The following is a 21,264-nucleotide window of genomic DNA, read 5'->3' as shown; positions in this document are numbered from 1 at the left end:
CTTAAGTCTCTCTCTTTGATATGGACCATCTTGTTCCGGCTTTTGCATCTCAGTGACTGAAAGACTTTTCTGGAAGGAAAGGTGCCTGAGCCACACTGTCCTCCCATTTCCTTCAAGCCTGTGGATCTGTGCACATTAGATTTCCTTTGTCTGGAACATTTATTCTTTTCTTTCTGCTCTTCCACGCCTTCCCTGTGATGTCACTGAGACTTTCTGATGCTCTCAGTTCCCCTTCCATGGCGCTCCCCTTTCAATTTAGCATTCTCTACCGGACAGGATGGTCTCTTTCCTTATCCGGATCCCTGCTAGATCCTAACTTTGTGATGTCGAGTCCATTTCTGTCTTCAAAGTTGTCCCTTGAAAACCTAACAGCATGCCTGCCACACTTTAGGCAGTCCACAAACACTTGTTATGTGGTTGAGAGCAGTCATTTCCTTGACCCTCAGGTTTCTGATATATCCAAGGACACTGGTTCGCATGTAGGATTGTTGTGAGGATCAAAGAGAGGGCTTTACAGAGAAGTCCCAGTACAGAGGAACTGTCATGTAGTCAGCTGTCCGCCCATGGTCACTCTCACTCCCTCAAGCCATCAATTTCTTATTGTAGAGTTCACTGTGAAACAAGTGCATCTTGGAGGGCAACACACAGTTGAGCTCTTGGATGAAAAGATCTGTAAACAGAGAGCGGCAGAGGCAAGGGAAGTACAGCGATGAGGGGAGGGCTGTCTGGAGAGCAGGAGCCTGGTGGAGACTGCCCAAAGAGCCAAGACCTGTCAGGATGGCCAGCCTCAGCCGGGGCTGGGTGGAGGCTGGGACCGTTCCGGTACCCCGAAGGACCGTTTCTCCAGGCCATTACTCTGATTTACAGGAGGCAGCCTGAAGAGGATCTCTAGTCTCCTAGACATTTGACAAAGTGCTTGCAATAAATAGCGATATTCAGGGGTCTGACAAATGTAATGGACTGGGGGTTTTCTGGGAAGGCTACTCTGGGAGCTACAAGTCTTCTTGCAGCATCCTTGTGACCCTGGAATCCAGCATGGCTCCTGCTCCAAGGCCTGTCCTCCTGGTCTTCCTTCTGGCCAGTAACAAGATGTTACTGGGTTTTGTGTTCCAAACACCTGTCGTCCCCTTTGGCTTTCTGAGACTCCCGTGGAACATCTGCGTGTCTGAAATCCCCACGTGGCCAGCAGAAGAGAGGCTGCTGCTCTGCTGCTCATGGGAGGCATGTTTGCTTCCCAGGGCTGGGCACTGGGACTGGAGGACTCCGAGGATGAGTGACTCTGTCCATCCTGCTGCCCCCTAACCCAGTCAGCAGGGGATCTGTGGTAGCTGTTATAAGAAGTGGCCTTAGCGCTTTTTAGCTCTTTCCAAACCTGTTACTTCCTCATTCCAATCAAGTCAGTCCAACACAATGCTTCAGGTCCACCCCAGCTGCTTTTTCAACCACAGCAGCATCCAAACAAGCCACTGTCCCCAAAACACCGTGGAGTCCCTCCTACAGGGGCATTCCAGAGCTGCTGCTGATCCTCTCTGAGAACACAAGCCCAGTGTCAACAGGGGACGAGCAGCTTCCTTCCAGAGCCACACTCTTCCCATTTGCCACGAGAAGCCAGATCTGGCATGAGGGTACTACTCATCCGCCTGCCTCCACCTTTACTTCCTAGCCTCCTCCTAATAAGACGGATTTAAATCAGTCCATACAGGATTATAGTGTGAGTCCAGAACATGCTATGCCCATACATGCCTGGTCCAGGGTGACAAAAGCACTGCTTACTTCATTGTAAGTTCTTGCATCTCTGGAACCCATGTGAAGAGGACTGGGATTGTGAGTGGGTTTTTTTTTTAAGATTGTATTATTTATTTTTATTGGAAAGTCAGATTTACAGAGAGAAGGAGAGACAGACAGAAAGATCTTCCGTCCACTGGTTCACTCCTCAAGTGGCCGCAATGGCTGGAGCTGAGCCAATCTGAAATCAGGAGCCCTGAGCCTCTTCCGGGTCTCCCACGCAGGTGCAGGGTCCCAAGGCTCTGGGCCATCCTCGACTGCTTTCTCAGGTCACAAGCAGGGAGCTGGGTGGGAAGTAGAGCAGCTAGGATATGAACTGGCACCCATATGGGATCTCAGGTGATACAAGGTGAGGATTTAGCCACTAGGCTACCATGCCAGGCCCTGTGGGTGTTTGTTAATGCACATGGGGTAGAAAACCATTGAACAGCTAATACGAGGAGAAAGAAACACAAGAAAAAAGAAAGATATTTTCTCCAGCCAATGTGAACAGAAAGGAGTCAGGGAAGCTATTCTTGCAATCCTACTAGGATTCAAGATGGGAGTTTTCTACATTGAAAAATGGACAATATGCAGATGCAAAAAAAATTCATACCACCAATGGACTGCTCAGTATTATTCCTCCTGGAAGCCTTCAAGTCTGTTTATGAAAACAGTAGTTCCTTGGGACACTATGGATTCTGCTAATAGCTGGCTGAATGCAAGCTTAAGCCCAGTAACAATGGCTCACAAACTAGGCGGTACTTACACTTAATTACACCTCCAGCATGTAAGTTGGCACAGAGACCTTAATTGTCAATGTGCTATGCCCTTGCTTTCCATGTAACAAATGGCTTTAATGCAGCTATTCATGCTATAGTTTAAACACCTTGGTAATTAGGAGGTGGAAAATAGCCATGGCAGAGGGAGCGGTCCATTTCCTGTACTTTGTGTGTGACCTTTTTGTACTCCCTACTTCTGTGAGCTGAGCCTCTTGCCTGCAGAGGGCAGGGCTAGAGGGCAACATGGCATAAAAGATTAGGGCTCCAAAAAAAGTGGCTGAGGACAGAGCCAATCACAAAGGTGCTTTCATTTTTTCTTTCTTTCTTTTTTTTTTTTAAAGATTTATTTTATTTTTATTACAAAGTCAGATATACTGAGAGGAGGAGAGATAGAGAGGAAGTGGAGTTGCTGGGATTAGAACCAGCGGCCATATGGGATCAAGGCGAGGACCTTAGCCACTAGGCCACGCTGCCGAGCCCCATTTTTTCTTTATATATATAAATATATATATATATATATATATATATATATATATATATATAGTTTAAAGATTTATTTTGTTTTTATTACAAAGTCAGACATACAGAGAGAAGGAGAGACAGAGAGGAAGATCTTCCATCCGATGGTTCACTCCCCAAGTGACCGCAACGGCCGGTGCTGCACCGATCCAAAGCCAGGAGCCAGGAACCTCTTCCAGGTCTCCCACATGGGTGCAGGATCCCAAATCCTTGGACTGTCCTCTTTCTGCTTTCCCAGGCCACAAGCACGGAGCTGGATGGGAGGTGGAGCTGCCGGGAGTTTAAGGTGAGGACCTTAGCCGCTAGGCCATGCCGGTGGGCCCCATTTTTTCTTTTTAAACCTTTGTTGAATATCTACTTTGTGCTAGGCACATCGGAAAGCTAAACAGACTAGGATGCCTGCTTCTGCGGAGTTCCCACTGGAGGCTGGGTCAGTGCTTGAATCCGAGGAGTTGATAACTAGCCCAGCCGTGGTCACTGGTAGAGCACCTGTTTTGGGCCATGTCCTGTCATTCACCAACTCAGATGAAAGTGCAGAAGGTTCTGGGCTAAGCAAACCCACAGATGGCAACAGTGAACACTTGACAAGTGCTGGGCAGTTTTGCTTCTCACCCTCATCACAATCTTTTTTAAAATTTATTCTTATTTGATAGGCAGATTTATAGAGAGTAGGACACATAGCGAGAAAGATCTTCCACCTGCTGGCCCACTCTTCAAATGGCTGCAATGGCCAGAGCTGAGCAGATCTGAAGCCAGGAACCAGGAACTTCTTTCAGGTGTTGCCCACGGGTATAGTGTGTCAAGGCTTTGAACCATCCTCCTTTGCTTTCCCCGGCCACAAACAGAGAGTTGGATGGGAAGTGGAGCAGCCAGGACACAAACTGGTGCCCATATGGGATGCTGGTGCTTGGGTTCCCTTGTCCACAATCTTGCAAGGCAATTACCATCATCACTTGCGTTTGAGGGCAAAGAACACTGCAGGACTTATCCAGACTCCACGCCGACATTGGCTTCCCTCTCTCTTAGGACGCAAGGCTGGAGATGCCATAGCTAACACTGGACAATGAAAGGAGGCTTCCAGTCTTTACTCTCTGGATAAATGAACTAACTCAAGCCAAGAGTTTGCACAAAAGATCTAATGAAGTCAGGTTTGAGATTCGTGTGGTGACTTAAATTTTCTTGGCGCTGCTTTTGATGCATTATCTATTTCTGCTACAACCTCCCGCAGTTCATGGTACTCTGGAGGAAGTTGTAGTTTAATCGCAAGATGAATAGATTTAATAGCTGTATTTAAGGAGTAAGGAAATTCAGCATTAACATCAGTCTTGGGAAGAAGCAGCAGTGCCCAGGGTGATTTAGGAGTTTGATCTCCATTACAGGTATCTCCTGGCAAACAACACTGCTTGGTTGTGCTTCTGGGTTTTGTGGAAAGCACAACAGAGTGATGTGTCCCAGCAACATGTGGAATTTCATTTGGGAGGACTAGAATGGTGGACGTCAACTCAGATGCCTGGGGTCTGGGATCATCTGAAGGTTTCTTCACTCACACCTCTAGCACTGGGTCTGGGATGTTGCGAAGATTAGCTTTTGCTGTGAGATGCCTGCAGGAACTTTTCTACACGGCTTGGGTTCCATCACACAAGGGCAGCTTGGGAGACTTGGGTTACTCAAGCAGGAGCTTGAAGCCCCAAGAACCAGCATTGTAGCAAAAAAGGTGGAAGGGACATGGTGCAACTTTGCAATGCTCTATTTCTCAAAATAGTTGCAACCTATCCAGACTCAAGGGGAGAAAACACAGGCCATATCTAAAGCTGTGATATATGAAACAATTTGTGTCCAGACTTTAGAACCATCATCTCTCCATGGGGCTATACTTTTTGGGTGGCCTTTTCCTTCAGAGTAATTCCCAATTTATAGTAGGAAAAAAACTGGAGAGAGAGGATGTTACTGTTGTCTGCAGCTCTTTGAAAGATTGTCATATGCAAGACAGAACAGGTTTAACCCACAAGAACAGGTTTAACCCACAAGTCTTCTAGAACCAAGAACTAGAGAGTAAATGAAAGAGGAGAACTTATTAACATTTAGGGATGTCTGTCAACAGGTTGGCCTATCTAGCAAGATAATAAATGCTCTCATTTTTAAATTATTGATTGAACATAAGTCAAGAATATTCTAGAAGGGCTTCAATGTTGCCCGGATGAGATGACTTTTCAGTAAAGCAAAATGTGTAGGTGACTGGAACATCAGAGCAGCTGTATAGGCTTATGAATAGTTATCCAACAATTCAACTTCCTTTGATTGAAGTCACCCTCAAAGTATATGATTTTAGGAATATTGGGATAGTGTAGTGGTGCTTAATATTATTTTAAATCAGTGGCTGAAATCCTTCAGGCAGAGATTAAACTTAAACCTTTGATCCTTCATAAAAAATGGAATAGCCTGGGAGAAATGAGAATCCAGAGCTCCTGAATTATTTGTAATGGAACACGAGAGGGTCTCAAGCCATCATCCACAAGCACAATTTGACAGAAGCAGGCGGAGGACAAAGGACACATGCTTCACAAGGGCGGAAAGCATGAGTGGGGTGAGGACAGTACACACAGACTGGGAAGACCCAAAAGCTTCCAGGGCCAGCCCTGGTGGAAAGCTGGTTTCTTGAGTTCATGAAAAGGATTAAAAAAAAAAAAATCATGGTTCCATTTTGTGAGCAAACTGGAAGAAAGTGGGTGTCCTGCCCTGGAGATATTCAACTTGGTGAGCTCAGTGAGGACCTCAGGCCCTCCTCACTGCCATGATGGGCAGTGAGAGGCACTCCCTTGCTCACTGACTGCTGTCCCCACGCTCTCCCGGAACAGGCATGAGCTGACACCTAACCTGCTTCCTGACAAGGCTTGTCAGCCTCTGCCTGAACAAACTAAAAATCTCAACCGTAAATCTCCAAAACAAGGGAAATCCCAGAGGAAGAAAGATGGTGTGGGCGGTGGATGCAATTCGTGCAAAAATGACCTCTTCAGGAGGCCAAGGAGAGCCGAGATTCAAAGGGAGGTTTTGTGATTTATAGCATAAACAGAGCCTTCGATATGGGGAAGAATGAGTAACTGACGGACTCCCACGGTAGCCATTATGCAGCACAACCCACACACCAAAGAATTTCTGAACAAAGAGAACACCAAATGTCTCACATTCCTGTTCAGGACCCCAACATCATTTCCGTATTTTCCTTCCTTTACCCAGATGTCCAGCACAACCGGCTCTCTGATAAGCATCTGATGGCAATTATTTGCATCTTTTTAGAAATTTTATTTTATTTATTTGAAAGATAGGCACTGTGCCTGGAGAGAGAGAGAGATGGAGATCTTCCATCTGCAGGTTCATTCGCTAAATGGCTGCAATGGAGAGGGCCGAGAGAGACTGAATCTCAAAGCCTGACACTCCATCTGGGTCTCCCACACAGGAGGCAGCTCATGCTCTGATCTAGGGTGAATAGAAAGATGCTTCTCTGTTGCCATTTTTCCCTCTGTAACTACTGGAGGAGCCAGCTGCCACATTCTATCCATGGCAGGCAGAAAGGAGCTGAGTGCACAGGCTTCTTTCCTGGTGCAGGAATTTTCATTCAATGTACATAGGTAACAGTGAGACCAAGAGAGAGGAATCTTTCCAATGGAGATTTGTAGTCATAAAATTCCAGATCATCTGAGGATTTAAAGTCCCGAGTCACACCAAGTGCTATTTATTTCCATCAACACATCTAAAACAGTCCTGACTTCTTGGTGCACTGCCAACAATTGGTTTTCAGGATCAGAAGATTAATGATCTCCATGACCTTGTCAGGCTATTTGCTTAGCACTACACATCTCTCAAGTCACAGGTAGCACAGCGATGTTCTAGGGCAGATTAAATATCATCCCATTATTGGGCGAAGGAAAGTAAATTCAACAAACTACACATCAAATGGGGATTTCTTTCTCCTCTTCTCTCTCTCCTTTCCTCTCCTCCCTCCTGCCTCCTTTCCTCTCCTCTTCTTCCCTCCCTTCCCCTCGTTTCCTGTTCTCTCTCTCTCTCCCTTGCTTTATGAATTAGTTGATCTCAGTTATGAGGGGCTTTTAAAGTTTTCCAAGCAGCACAGTGACAATGTAAGGGATCACTGGAGAGAGTTAGAGAAAATAACCAGTAAGTCTAAAGATTCCATTAGCAAAGATCATGTCCAAAGAAAGGAAAAGACATGGAACTGAATATGAGTAACATTCAAATGTGACGCAGGAGAGAAAGAATTGCTTATACATCAGTTTGGGCTGTGTGAAACCAGCAACAATAAACAGGACTGATAACATAATAATAGCCAATAGGCAGATGTAATAATAATGATAATAATAAATAAGCAACTCTGAAGTACTATCACATACTAGCAATCAACTCCGACAGCCAATACTTCACTCAGAGACTCAATAACTCTATTGGGCTATACATATTTTCACTCAAACCAGATATATAGGGTACAACTGTGGAATTTCTCTAATGGCTGTTAGGGTGGGCTTGTATTGCCCTGGCACTGAGAAAATTTAAATTACTTCTTCCTCTTGGAAGATTCAGAATTTCTCACATTTGCCTCAGATAATCATAAAGCCTCTAGGCCGGGCAATTGTCCTTTAAGACTTGTCACAAGCGCACAATTCAAACCTGAGTTACAAAGTAGGAAAGTAGGAAAACACAGCTTTTTTCTAAGCTTTTTCTAAGCATTCCTGTGTGAACTCTGGGTATAGAAGATGCTAGCACTTTGGCTTTTCTCTCCCTCTTTTTTTTTTTTGTTTTAATAGTAAGTAGAGAAAACATCAGTCAGACTGACAGGAAGTAGCCTTGGAAAATGTGGCCTGATGACGAGGGAAGCGCTAGTGAATAAAAATGGTGTTGACAAGAAATGCATTTGTCACTAGAGAATGTTATGGATATGATGGTAGCTTACAAGTACACTAGCAGGTAATCTACCCCCAAGGTCACAGGAAAGAAGGAGTCAGTCCAAATGAATATGCTTAAAATGCATGGTTTAATGAATTGATTTAAAATGTTCAGCAGGAAGCACAAAGGGACTGACATAACTAGGGGATGGTGTGGGTGGAAGGAACCGCCTCCTCCATGGCTTCAGCACTGTGTATAGGTTACCAGGTGAAAGACAAGGTTGAACAAGAGAGAATTCAACAGGCAGAAGGGGCCTGGAAGTTCATTTTTTCAAAGAGACTCAAGGTCAAGGCCCTTGGTCAGTAGCTCTGAGCAGCAATGGTTCTTACTCATACTGTTGGGGCAGTGCATACATGATACCAGCGGTGATATCATCACAGGTGGGCAGTGCCAGATGTCATGACATCCCTCGTGTAGTTAGAGGTTTGTGGATAATAATGGTTACCCCTGGTCTTCCAGGCTCTTTCTACATCCTGCATACTCACTTCATCCATGTCTAACCTGTCTCACAGGTTACTGGCTTATTTATTTATACTTAGCACATTTTATGAATTCTGCTTCTGTCTCTCAGGAGGCTTGCTTATTCTGCGATCATTACTAACACATTTTATGCATCCCATCCATTTTATTGGCTTTCTTCTCTTCCAGGGCAGAACTGAGTCTTCCCAAAGATTATAGCAAATACACATAATCTTCACTCCCTGTTTGCTATGCCTTTAAGTTCTGAAAGACAACCTCCCATTTACTGTTCTCTTCATCCAACCGTTCATGCAAGAAATATGTGTTGAGTACCAGCTGGTTGTCTAGACTGACAAAGATGATCCACAAAGACTTGAAAGGGCTCATAGTTGAGTACTGAAGGGAGACACAGAAAGAAATCCCAACAAGGGAGTGTCCCAGGCTTTGTTCTCGCCCCTTGTGTATAGAGGAGGGAGACAAAGAGCCACGTGTCAGTTTTACAGTGTGCGGGTGGGGTGGCAGTGGGAGGGCGAGACAGTGGGATGGCTTCTTAGATGGTATGGTGCTGGAGCTGTCTCAAAGAGGATTGTCGTTCCCAGGCAGGTGAGGGGAGTGGTATTTCTGATGGAGAGGTCAGGAGAGTATAGACATGGAGTTTTGGAGAACCTGTCACAGGGGTCTGTGCCAGGAAGGGTGATGAAGACAGATGGGGGGCTGGAATCGTGAACTCTAAGGGCAAGAGAGAATAGGTTGTCCTTACAAGTGTTTGATCTTTCGGTAAAGAGTAGTCAGTATGCCATCATTATCATGATCACAGCTTCTTCGGGGTACAGTGACATGTAAGAAGATTTTTGTTGACCAGACAGCCAAGATCATTTATAGAACATCTAGTGATGCGCAGAGAAACACTGAGAAGTTAATATTGGTTTCCTTAGAACAAAATGAGCTGAGAGTCTTTAACCTGAACGGGTAACCATAGCTAAGCATACTTAGAAATTGCCTAAAAAGGATGATAATGTCCAATGGACAATAAAGGTCCAGAATGTAGAAAAATTCAGTCACTTTAACCCTCTGACTTTGGGATTATCAAATAAATCTGAGTTACGCTTTTCCTTTTTAAAAAAGAAAACTGTATGTACTTACGAGTTAGATCGTGATACTTAAAACTTCAAATGGCTGAAGATCAAATCAGATAGCACTTTAGTTCCCTTAAACACTTTATTTGCTTATTTATTTTGTCTGAGAGAGAGACAGAGAAAGAAACATCTACTTGTTCATGCTCCCAAATGTCCACAACATCACGGATGGGATCTGGTTACAGGCACGAGCAGGTGTGCGGTGTGCCACACGGGTGGCCCGGAATGGAACCAGCGACTCAAATATGGCCTGCAGGCATCAGAATCACGAGGCTAGCTGCCTGCCATCACTTCACTATTTTTTAAAATATTGATGGACAGTTCGTATGCTACTTCAGTAAATCAGGCTCCTGGATCCTGAGCCTGTCCTTGTGTTCCCAGATGATTTTTGTTCAGGTTACTGTGAACCCCAGTTACCCCTCCAGGATATGGGACTAGCGATTCATCACCACTACGATTGCTGTTATCAAAAGGACCAAAAATAACAAATGCGGATAAAGATGGAGAGGGAGGAAGCCTCTGACGCACTGTTGGCAGGAGTGCAAATTAGCACAGCCTCTACGGAATCACCTCAGAAACTAAAGACCCAGCGGCCTCATCCTCAGGTGTGCAAAAGAGCTCCCTGCTCCTCCATGTTCAGCAGCACTGTTCACTGTGGCTGCCTTAGGGAGCCAAGCAAGATGTCCATCCGGGCCAGCACGGTGATTTAACAGGTTAATCCTCTACCTGCATTGCTGGCATCCCATATTGGTGCTGGTTAATATACCGGCTGTTCCACTTGCCATTCAGCTTCCTGCTTGTGGCCTGGGAAAGCAGTGGTCGTGATGGGAGCTGAGCCAATCCAAAGTCAGGAGCCAGGAGCCAGGAGCTTCTTCCTGGTCTCCCATGTAGGTACCGAGTCCCAAGCCTTTGGGCCGTCCTTCAAGGCTTTCCCAGGCCACAAAGCATGGAACTAGATGGGAAACGGGGCTGCTGGGATATGAACCAGCACCCATATGGGATCCTGGTGTGTACAAGGGGAGGACCTTAGCTGCTAGGCTATTATGCTGGGCCCCATAATAATACAATCTTAAAAAAGAGAGAAGATATCCATCAACACATGAATGAACCAAAAATACCCAAGGTGTTTACACGTGATGGAATATTATTCAGCCATAAAAAGTCTAGACTCCTCTTATTTACTGCAAAATTAAGGAAAATGGAGCTCATTATGCTAAGGGAAATAAGCCAGGCATGAAGACAAAATGCTGCATGCTACGCAAGACACATGGAAGCTAAAAGTGTCAATCTGAGCAGTTACTGGAGAGCCTGGGAACAGTGGTGTGGCTGGAGCGGGACTGGAGGAAGGCCGGCAAAGCACGGCTGGGCAGAAAGGGGCATTCCTCTAAGCGCCGTGCGCAGAGCAAGGTTTATCTTGGGAAGCCACGCCTGCCGTTCTGGCTCCCAGCTTGGGTGTCTTGTCTTGGCTCCTGGGCTGCCAGATGGGAAATGTCTAGGGTGATTTGTGCTGCCAGGTCCTCCCTGCACGAGACAGAAGACAGAGGGGAAACCATGAGGCTGGGCAGGGCCGGGGTGGGGAGGAAATGGCGATTCCGGCCTTGGCTTTGACCCTGCGGCCGCTTTGTGTAACGCCATGCCTGGTCATTCCCTTAGCCTGAGGAAGCGGAGAGACAGAGTCGATAAATCACTGTCGGACGGGGAAATCACTGCTAGGGTGAGGACCGCGCTGAATGACCCCTGAGACCCCTGAGGCCCCCGAGGCCTGAGCTCACAAAAGCAGCTTCCATGATTTACTCTTTCCCACTTGTCCTCTGGTTCGTAGTATGTATAAATTCATGCAATGCAGCCAGGGCTAGCTGGACGGAGCTAAGAGGGGGCTGTGGAGGAGGGGAGAACATGACCCCAAAATGCTGCCCCTGTCTGAGAGGCCCAGCCCCCTGCTCTGTCACAACCATGGCCACCCTGGGCATCTTCTCAAGATTTCTGGAATCCTCATCATTGTAAGTAATGAGATTTTCACTGAAGGCAGAAGATATTTAAATGTCTGTTTTAATTATAAAAATAATATTCTCACATCATAAAAATTTCAGAGTATTTAAGGACAGAGAAAATAGACAAAAAGTCTTCCCCTCTTTATTTCCCATTAAATCCAATCCCCAAAGATAAATGCTGTATCTTATGGGGTTAGGGATAAAGGTTTCGGGGTTAGGCACACAAGGCCTGGAAATCCAGCCTCTTCCTGGCTCTGTGACAATAAGCCTCAAGTTCTTATTCATATTATAGGGGTTTGTTTCAAGAATTCTATGAGCTTCTGCATATGAATAATCTGGTGTGGCTCCCAGTAACTTACAGTAGCTATAAAAAGGGAGGGACACTTCTCCTGGTGGTTAACACACTTGTTAGGATACCTGCATCCTTCATGAGAAATGCCTGAGTTAAAATCCTGGCTCCAGTGCCTGACTCTAGAAGACACAGCAGAGATGACTCAAATGTTGGGTTCCCACCCACCAACCTGGAGCCCTATGCAGACCTGGCTATCACAGACACTGAGCTAACAGCATTTGTGCTCTCTCTATATCTCAAAAATTAATAAAATGTTAAGAACACCTTTGTTAGTGATGGTATGGAAGCATGAAGTGGAGGGTCTACTGCTTACTTTGCTATTTTCTCAGTAAGAGGCCATGGGAGCACAGGACTCATGTCATTTGCCCATGAAGGAGAAAGATCAAGACTTGACTCACACTACACCGGAAATGGCTGACCACAAATCAGCTTTTTACTTTTATTTCTATGACCTTTAGCAGCCCTCTTTTCCCTGCTGGGGTACAGCTTTCCAGTGTAGTCAAGCACTTTCAAAGGTATTCGCTTAATGGTTTCTGGGGAAGCGGAGCAGGGAGAACAGTGAGGTATGGCTAGTGTTAACCTCAGCACTGGTTTCCAGATTAAAAAAAAAGTGAGGCTCAGAAAACAAAGTTCTTGGCCAAGGTCACCAAGCCTGTGGCAAAGCCAGATTAGGCACCTTTGTGCTATTAAAAGGGCTGCCCCTGCCAAGGCCCATCAAAGGCCAAGATCTAATGCAAAGAGAGCCTCAGGTTGCAGCCACAAGACCTGGGCTCTGGGGTGGGGCAGAGTCTGGCTCCTGGGTTATCCTTATTGTCAGAGCATCCTTAAACTCTATAGAACCTTGAACTCTACAATTCTGTTTCAACCCAGCTTTATTCTTCCTTTCCTGGTACAGCTAATGAAGTCAATAATAATAACCTAAAACGATTATAAAAGCAAGAACAAAAATATTTTTCTGGACGAAAAAGATCTATATTTGGAGATGCGTAGCTCTTCTCCTCCATCCCGTCTGCGTGGTTTGCATCAGGAGTGAATCTGCCCAAACAGCGTGGCCAGGACAATTTCATCCATAACTGCACTAGAAGGAAGGGGATGATGCAAATTTTAATGAAAACGCCAACGCAATGAGAATAGGAATCAGTTCTTTTGCCATCAGAAGCAGCTACTGTGCTCTATAGGGCAACAAAACCTTTGGTTTGTGTTCCTGAAAATTAGGATCAGTCTCTGGCTCCACTGAGATTTAACCAGGAAAAAAAAAAAAAAAAGAAATTAAGAAGTTCAGATGCAGTTCACTTGGAAGTTTGTCCCCAGACTTCCAGAACATTGCAGGTCTTCAAAAGAACACACAAGGAAAGAGGCTGGCTTCTCGGACACAAGATCACAGATTGCGTGTTCTTGGATCCTAAGGACATTAGCAAGATCGTGTGTTGCCACTTCTACTTTGTCTCTTATGCCCATCTAATTACAGCATTGATGGCAACACAGTGGACTCAGGCCTGTGCCACCAAGGGCACTGGCAGTATAGTTGTCCATCAAGACCTAGAATGTGTGTCATTTGCTTGGCACTACTGTGTAGGGGAGGGAGGGTAAAACTGAGCTGTGTTTTGTGTGGCTGTGGGGACTCAGAGGCCTAGCTTGACCAACCAGGATGCCTGAGTGTGGAGGCGTAAAGGAGAGGTGAGAGGCAGGCAGACACTGTGGTGTCTGTCCCCCACCCAGTCTTTCAGAGAGACAAGAAGATGCAAATGCAGTTTCACAGGAGTGGTCCCCTGATAACGCCTCATGTCACACACCACAGTACTGCCAATATCCAGTCTAACTGCCATTTCCTCATTCCCATGGCTCACAGAGCTACACTTTGGTTCCAGGAGAAGAAGCAGCCTACATTTTAAAAGTTCTGCATGCACAGCCTCCCTTGCTGATACAGGTGATCGCAGGAAGCACCAAAAACAAATGGTTGTACATTCACAGGGGGGATTTCTGGGGAAGTCTGGCTCTTTCGAGTGTTAATGTTAGAGTGTCAGTATTATGTTAGAATGTTAGTATTAGAGTGCTAGTATAATGTTAGGATAGTAGAATGCTAGGCCAGGCTGTCAGGCCTCTTGGTGCCAAGAAGCTGCTGCTTTGCTTAGTTAGGATAAGCCAGGGCCATTGGGAGACTCTACCCTGGTCAGGCTGAGTCAGGGCTACTGACCAGTGTCACAAGCCCTATCTATAGTGACCAGTGCCACGAGCCCTATCTATAGAATCCACCCGGGTAGTAGGGCAGTTGTCCGGTTCCAGGAAACAGAATGTGCTATTGATACCCAGAACCCATGGCTATGATGTGCTTTAAGTGTGTTACTTTGATTGGATAATGTGTTACTCTTTACATTGGTTTGCTGTGTTTGGATTTGCGCGGGCTATGATGTATGTAACGCCCTAGAGAGGCCTATAGAATCAGTGACCTTTCTCTGGTTTGGGGTCCAACCCCTCCTTGGCTGACCTGCGTGCCCCAAGAATGGTCTGACCCCAGCATGCTGGTACAATAAACTCTGCTTGCTTTTGCATTACCAACGAGACTCTTTGTCGTTTTTGGGGAGTGGGGCGGACAAAACCGGACCCTAACACGAGCAGGGGCCTCTCCATGGTAGACTGCAAGGTGCTTCCCGTTGCTCTCATTTTGGAAGTGATTTTTGCAACTCCTCCCACTGAAAGACTCTTTCTCTACCCCCAACTCTGCTTGGCTGTACGGCGTGGATTAACCAGTGGTACTGTGACCAACAAGATGCAAACTGACGGGGAAATTCAGTCACACATTGGAGTTTGCCCTCTCCCATGGTTCCTGGACAACAGACTGCCTTGAAGGCCCGGGACCAGCCCTACAATGTGATGACAGACACGTGGCTCTGGTATTCCCTTTGCCCTGGTCAACAACATGCCAACAACCATGCGTGGAAAGAGCCATAGTAGACCAAGCAACCTTCAGCCACCTGACAGGTGACTACACATACATGTCTGAGGCCTGCAGAGCTCATGTGAGCTAACCTGGGGGTGCACAGTTGCCCAGCTGACTGAAGGCTGGAGGACAACTGGCTAATGGGCTGTGGGAGGCCTGAAAATCATTTGGTTGGCCCAGTCCTGCCAAGGCAACCACAGGCAGGACTCAAAATTCAATAAATCCACAGCAGGTTAATTTTTTCGAAGATTCATTTTTTATTTGTATTGAAAGTCAGATTTACAGAGTGAAGGAGAGACAGAGAGGAAGATCTTCCATCCGCTGATTCACTCCTCTAGTAGCCACAATAGCCAGAGATGAGCTGAGCTGAAACCACAAGTCAGGAGTTGTTTCAGGTCTCCTGCATGGGTGTAGGGTCCCAAGGCTTTGGGCCATCCTTGACTGCTTTCCCACGCCACAAGCAGGGAGCTGGAAGGGAAGTGGAGCAGCTGGGATATGAACCAGCTCCCATTTGGGATCCCGGGCATGCAAGACAAGGACGTTAGCCACTAGGCTATTGTGCCGGACCCATAGCAGGCTAATTTTTAAGTTGGTCATTTTGTATGATCCACAATTGGTATTATAAATACATCCAAGAAGCCCTTGGTAGCATACAGAGTCTCCACTTCTGTAAGAAGTTTATATCTTCCGCTAACTTGAAACGCACGCAGGAGGATGGGGAGGAACAATGACCTTTTCAACCACAAGGACAGATGTACCTCGCACCCACATGGGAGATCCAAAACAAGTCCTGGCTTCAGATAGGCTCAGCTTCAGCCTTTGCAGCTACTTGGTGAGTGGACCAGCTGATTGAAGATCTTTCTCTCTGTAAATCTGCCTTTCCAATAACTTGCATCGAAATCTCCTGCAAGACCCATATTTGCTAGACACATGCATTTTATTCATTTCCTCTTCATTCAATCGATGAGGGAGGGGTTGCTGCTCTAGTTACGGGCTGGACCAACACACAGCGTGCCACAGTGGACCAAGCCTAGCAGCAGTCTCTCAGTCACAGGTATGCACAGCCGGGGCAGGACCAGCTGAACAAGCAGAGCCTGGGCGTAACAGGAAAGGCAGCTCCCTCCTGATGCTACAGGAGGCTGTGCTTGGATTGTTGCAGTAATTCTTTCTTTCTATTAGAAAACAGATTTACAGAGAAAAGGAGAAACAAAGAGAAAGATTTCTCACCTGGTGGGTCACTCCCCAAATGGCCACAAAGGTCAGGGCTGAACCAATAAGAAGCCAAGAGCCAGGAGATTTTTGGGGTCTCCCATGTGGGTGTAGGTTCCTGAGGAAGTGAGCTATCCTCTACTGCTTTCCCAGGTCACAAACAGAGATTTGGATCAGAAGTGGAGCAGCTGGGATATGAAGCAGTGTCTGTATGGAATGCTAGCACTAGCAGGTGGAGGATTAGACAGTTGAGCCACTGTGCTGGCCTTTGTTGTTGCAATGATTCCATGTATGGTGGGGGACTGAAGCCCACTCCTCGGGGACAGTCAGGCACTGGGCCTGGTCCCCATTAGAAGAAGGCCTCTTGGCTAAGGGACCTTATTCATCATGGCAGAGTGGGCAAGAGACGGCAAATTAGGCCATTTGAGGATGTCCTGATTTTACTAGAAGTCAAGATAGCACACAATACTGAGCTTTAATTTCAGGTCTTACATTGCCCCATATCTCAAGCAAGCATCCCAGCTGGGATGGGATTACAGAAATCTAATTTTAGCTTCCCATTCTGAAGGCAAGCCCAGGAGGTTAGAACGGGTTTGGAGTGAGCAATATTCCACTTCTTATTATTTAATATCCATATATATCCTTCTTTCTATAATTAAACTTTTAAATAACGACAGTGACAACATGCTGCTACCTGATGTAACTAATCCTTACGCAAGTGGAAACATATTTCCCTTTCTCTGTAAAAGAAAAGGCTCAGAGAGTCACGCTGCCAGCTCTGTGGGACACTCACCATCTAGCCAGCCATGCCTTGGCCTGGGGCCCAAGTGTAAAGCAGAGGAAGGGAGGAGGAGGATGGAAGCTAGATGCCCCCAAAACATCGGAGAAAGGAAGGGGATGTGGACAGTCACTAGAGTCATTGCTGCAACTGACCAGGAGTGATGACAAGAGGGTCCAGCAGTGCCCAGTGGAAGTGGCAGAGAAAACAGGCGAGGGAACATGCCAGTGCACTGAATGCTGGGAGGTCCCGAGTGCACAGGGTTCTATCGAGAGTCCTAGAGTACAGGCTGAACAAAGGATAGTTGAACTAATTGTAAGGAAGCACATGAGACCATCTGAGGCTTCTGAAAATATCAGACGATAATGTTACGCAAGGATTGAGGTTCCAGCATTGTGAGACGAGCAAACTCCATCCCCTCCTAAATTCAATATCCAATCGGGAAGAGAGTTACTCAAGGTACGAAACACCTGCAGAAAGACAGACCCCTGAGACAAAGGATGTGATGGCTGCCTAGGGACTGAGACAAAGGAGTGGCAGACCTGGGGCATGCCAAGCTGCCTCTGCTGCACTCTCAGAGGAGCCAAGAGCTTCAAGATGCAGGGAAGTCAAGGGTCACATTGGAGGTCACACAGGGAGTGAGTGAAGGCAGGTGGCCTGCAGCTATGTCAGTGTCCCCTGGCAAACGCTGGTGTGAGAGCTTCCAGGAGGCAGTTCTTACGTTGGTTTCCCTGCGGCACTATTCACTCCCTCTCAGTGGAAGAACAGAGCTGCTGCGTGACTCCAGTGACATCATCTGACTTCATCATGCTGCCAGAAGGCAAACTTTGCCATCCAGTCATCTGCGTCTCAGCTGAAGTTTTTTTGTTTAAAGGACTAGGAGAAAACAAGTGGGAAATACGGGGTGGGCATAGTTTTTATTCTGCTTGTATCTTAAGTACTGTGCAGAGAAAATGAGACCCAAATTCTTCCCCCCCACCACAGGCTCTGTCTATCACCTTTTGGGATTTTTGAGCAAGTCACTTCATCCCTTCATCTTCAGAATGACAGGAATGGCCTGGGGCAGTGGTTTTCCATTTACTCTCTTGGGACCCTAGGATTTCGGGCTAGTGCCTAAAGAGCAGCAAAAGGGGCAGACAATCTGGCAAGACTTCAGGCTCCCATTCCAGCTGAGGTTGACATTGGGGGTTCCCAGGCTGCAACTTTAAATCATCTAGAGAATTACCCATGCCCAAATAATCTGTGATTCTGAGGCATTCGGTTGGTGGTTCTAAACATAACTCCTTGCCCACATGCCTCAAGTGAGTAAAAGTTTGGATGGACTAAAAATAAAGAATGCTAGTTTGGTTTCTGGGTGTTTTTTCCACCATGAACTGCACAGAGAGAGTGGACTGAGAAAAATGTTGGGCGAGCAGGGAGTCATATTATTTTCTTGCCATGATTTACTACATAAGTATGTTTTATCCCTTGCAGCTGTAGCCCCGGTGTGAGCATTATTTTACTCTTAGCATGTTTGCCTTAAGGACAGGAGCTGGAAGATTCTCCCAGGCTGGGATCACACAGCAGCCAGCTCGGGGACTGCCTGAGCCCGTAAGTCACCAGGAAGCAGAGGAGCAGTGTTCTTTCATTCCACCACTTCCAGAGCCTTATCCATATTAGGAAGGTATTTAGTCCTATTGCAAATGCTTGGTTACTATGACAACAAAGACAGCTACACTTTTTTTTTTCCCATTTTCACTTATTTAATTTATTTGATAGGGCAGAGAGGGACAGAAAGAGAAATCTGTCCACTGATTCACTCCTCTCACAGGGGTGGCAGGGGTCCAGGGATTTGGGTCACCTTCCACAGTCTTCCAAGGTACATTAACAGGGAGCTATATTTGGAAGCAAAGCAGCCAGGACTTGAACTTGACGTAGGATGTTGACATCGTAGGTAATGGCTTAATGGACACTATATCACATCACCGGCCACAAAAACTTTTCTCATCAAGTAAATATACCCATTTTTAGTCAAGTACGACTACTTTATGGTCTGGCAAAAGACAAGCTGTAAGAAAACACAGATTCCCAATTTGCACTGCTGTTGATATTTTAAAAATAAATTGCTCCAAACTCTCAGATTTTTGTCTCATAAAATAAAACTCATGATCTATGGGACAAAAAAAAAAAAAAAGTAAAACTGAGGGGGACTGACATATGGTAATGAAGATTCCTGGAAATGTTTGATGTACAGAGAAACAACCTCCTTGCCAAAGACCTACTCTCTCTTCATTTACATTAATGCTTCTCTGATTCTTGTTCATCCTCCTCCGGGGGATGCAGGTCTCACTAGTGCCATTCCAAGCTTTAAGGGCCTGGAAGCCCCACCACGTACCCAAACAGCAAAGAACTTGGGACCTCCCTATCCCAGTAACAAGTCTTAAAGACAAGCAACTTTACACTCTTCGGCATCTGATTTTCTTGGCATGTTCACCATCCTATCAAATCACTTCCAATTTTATAGCAAACAAAGTAAGGGTCATATTGCTCACCCCTCTGTTAACCCCATTCTCTTTCCCATCTCCAGCTAACTGGTAGCAGGGCCTGGAATGTCTATGAAAGGTGTCACTGTAGGACTCAGTTGTATCTGCTTTCGTCACTTATGTCCCACTTTGACCTTGCTTTGACCTTGCTGTAACTTCCTGGGGCTACATAATCCCGCCTACAGGAGGTGGTTCCAGACATGGCTGCCAATTCTAGGCTGTCAGGAAACAACAGAAACAACACCCAAGATGAAGTCTATCTGCATGGGATTTTTGTTCTGTAGCTTCCAAGTCACTCTCCAGGTATTTGAAACACAGTGCAAAGGTTCCCTGGGGGTTGCATTTCAGCTGTCCTCTGTGTATTTTCTTATGAGATGCATTTACCGAGGGATCAGTCTAACTGTTCCCCAGGCACAAGTGTCCTTTTAGTTCTCAGGAGCTTGGCAACCCACACAAAGTGTTCTAATTAGAAATGTGCATTTTGAGAAAAAAATGGAAGTCACACCCTCCATACAGTGGAAGAAAGGATCCCTGTTCAACTCTCCCAGGACATGAGAATGAATCTCATTGTTAGAAAGAGATTTTTCTTCTCCAACAGTCTTTCTTCTAGATAACAGAGTCCTCCACCCCAGGCCTTGCAACTGGGAGGACTGTCCCCATGAGTCATAAGTACTGCCCTCTGACTACCATCTGTCATCCTTCACAGGGAGGCACTCAACCTTTTAACACATTCTGGGGACCTACTGCATTTCTGGCCCAGTGCTCCAAGGCACTGAGGACTCAAGGGTAGGATACTATAAAGCTCAGTGTCTAGAGTCCAAGTGAGTTGTGTGGTATGAGTCCAAGTTCATGACCTTCAGTGTCCTCATCTAAAAAACAGGTGGCACAACCTTGTGGGGTTGTTAACAATGAATTCATGAGGTTGTGGGCACAAAGCTCCCGCACATTGTCTGGCCGTCATAAACTTAGTAACATGATTGGACAGCTCCGATCATGATGAATCAAAAGGGAACTGGTAGACTCATTTACTCACACGCGTTAACCAGGGGGCCTGTGCATCTCGTATACCCACGCTAAGGCATGGGATATGCGTTGGGAAACAAAGCAGGCATTGGCGTGGTTCTCATGGAACTCGCAATCCCGTGGGAGATGCAGTGTGTGTAAAGCAAACAAACCTATAAATACATAAGGGCAAGTTGTGGTAGCTGCTGTGAAGTAGGCAGAATGGTTCCTGAAAGAGCATGGGAAGCTCATGTGGGCAGAACCACGTGGGCTTGTAGAAGACAAGAGAGTCCTCCCACAGGAAATGCCCTTGGGGTAGGGGTGCTTGGAGGAAGCCCCCACACACAGCCCCACCCCACAGACCTCCCACCCCCGGGGATGGAGGAACCCAGGAAAAAGAACTACATGGATCAAAATACACTTTGGTGTTTTTCCATTCTTGGCTTCCAACACTTAGAGAATTTATTTTTAAAATCATGCAGTTGAAACCTTTTTTAAACAGATAGGCAAACTGAGGCACAGAGCCATGAGTTGTCTCCAGTCACCTTGCCAATAAACCAAATCGCAGGATCTGGAATGCTAGGCTTCTGATTATTATTATTACCTCTTATTTCCCAAATACAGCAGAACATCCAAGAATTTTTCTTAACAGAGGTTTCAAAAATAGTAGCAAGGTACCTTCTAAAAGCAACAAGACACAGAATAAGAAAAACCCTTCTTGAAATTCTGGGTGGGAGGAAAGAAGTGAGGGGTAAAGATCATATGAGAATCCTGCACATTTAGGCTCTTTACCTTTGTAAGCCTAGAGACCATGCCGGCGGGACTCTGCCCTACACAGCACACTACAGAGGCCCACCGT

The sequence above is a fragment of the Ochotona princeps genome, chromosome 11 (genome assembly GCF_030435755.1).
Source record: "Ochotona princeps isolate mOchPri1 chromosome 11, mOchPri1.hap1, whole genome shotgun sequence".
Taxonomy (NCBI): domain Eukaryota; kingdom Metazoa; phylum Chordata; class Mammalia; order Lagomorpha; family Ochotonidae; genus Ochotona; species Ochotona princeps.
This window is presented reverse-complemented; position numbering follows the sequence as displayed.